Here is a 2,003-nt window from a genome sequence, read left to right as displayed (position 1 = left end):
TACAACAAAGGATGTCCACAGACATAAAGGTAGAGGATGGAAAACAAATTTTCAGGCTAACGAATTACAAAAGACGGCAGGAGTCACAATCTTAACATCAGACAAAACAACCTTTAAGCAATCAAAATTTTAAAAGGATGCAGAGGAAGACTACATAATGATAAAAGGTTCAATATGTCAACAAGAAATATTCATCCTAAACACACAAGCACCCAATACAGAAGCACCAACTTTCACAAAGCAGCTAAGTAAACTAATAAAGGATATTGAATTCTAATATTATCATAGCTGGGGACCTGAATACCACACTAACTACCCTAGGTAGATCATCGAGTCAAAAAATCAACAAGGAGATATGGAATCTCAATATGACACTTCACCAAATGGACATAATAGATACCTACAGAACACTCCACCCAACAACCATAGGATATACATTCTATTCATCACCACACAGAATATGCTCCAAGATTGACCACATCCTCAGTCATAAATCAAGCATAAACAAGTTTCACAAGGTTAAAATACCACCATGCACCTATTCAGAACATAGTACAATAAAAATAAATATCACCACCAACAAAATTCTCCCCAAACCCACAAAAATACTAAAAAGCATTATTCTCAAAAACCCCTGGGTCACCACAAAAATCAAAACAGAAATTAAAATATTCCTGAAAACAAATGGAAATAAAGAAACATCTTATGAAAACCTCTGGAACACCATAAATACTGTACAAAGAAGAGAATTTATATCTCTATGAACACATCAAGAAAATAGATCACAAGTTAAGAACCTAACAAATCACCTAAGGGAGCTGGAAAGTCAAGACCACCAAAACCCTAACTTTAGAAGAAGAATCCAGACCACCAAAGTAAAAGCCCAAATACAGGACCTAGGAGACAAAATTACCATAGAAAAAATCAACAAAAACAAAGGCTGGTTCTTTGAAGGATAAACAAGATTGATGGACCCCTGGCCAGAATGACCAAGAAAAAGTCACAACTGACTCCACAGAAATACAAAAGATTATTAGAGATTACTATGCACATCTGTATGGAAACAAACTCAATAATCTAAAGGAAATGGAGGATTTTCTGACATCACACAACCTCCCAAGGTTGAAGCAAGAAATTGAGATCCTAAATAGACCAATAACAACCCAGGAAATTGATTCTGTCATAATAAAACTACTACTCCAAAAAGCCCTGAATCAGATGGATTTTCAGTGGAATTCGACAAAGCATACAAGGAGGAGCTAATACCAATTCTATTGAAAGTATTCCAGGCAATCAAGAAAGATAGAACTCTCCCCAAATTATTTTATGAAACTAACATCACACTGATATCCAAACTGGGTAAAGCTCCAACAAAGAATGAGAACTACAGGCCAATATACCTGATGAACACAGATGCAAAAATTCTCAACAAGATTCTAGCAAATTGAATCAAAGAACACATCTCAAAAATCTTGCACTATGACCAAATAGGCTTCATCTCAGGGATGCAGGGATGCAAGACCATAATGTAACTAAATAAATCAACAGGTGAAAAAACAAAAACCACATGATTATATCATTAGAAGTGGAAATAGCTTTTGATAAAATTGAGCATCGTTGATAAAAAACCCTTGAACACCTAGGCACAGAGGGAACATACCTCAAAATAGTAAGAACAATCTATCATAAATTCACAGACAACATATTGCTAAACGAATTGAAATTGGAAACATTCCCCCTGACAACTGGAACAAAGCAAGTCTGCCCAACTCATCCCTCCTCTTCAACATACTATTGGAAGTTCTAGCTAGAGCAGTCAGAAAAAAGAAGGAAATCATGGGTATCCAAATAGGAAAACAAGAAGTCAAGTTATCCCTCTTTACTGACAACATGATCCTATACTTTGAAATCACAAGAGAATCTGCCAAAAACCTCCTTGCACTGATAAAGGACTTTGGGAAAGTCTCAGGATACAGAATAAATGTGCAAAAGACAGTCGCTTT

This window comes from Carlito syrichta, unplaced genomic scaffold (assembly GCF_000164805.1).
Source record: "Carlito syrichta isolate Samal-C Ts95f unplaced genomic scaffold, Tarsius_syrichta-2.0.1 Scaffold54063, whole genome shotgun sequence".
Classification (NCBI taxonomy): Eukaryota; Metazoa; Chordata; class Mammalia; order Primates; family Tarsiidae; genus Carlito; species Carlito syrichta.
Note: the sequence above shows the minus strand (reverse complement) of the source record.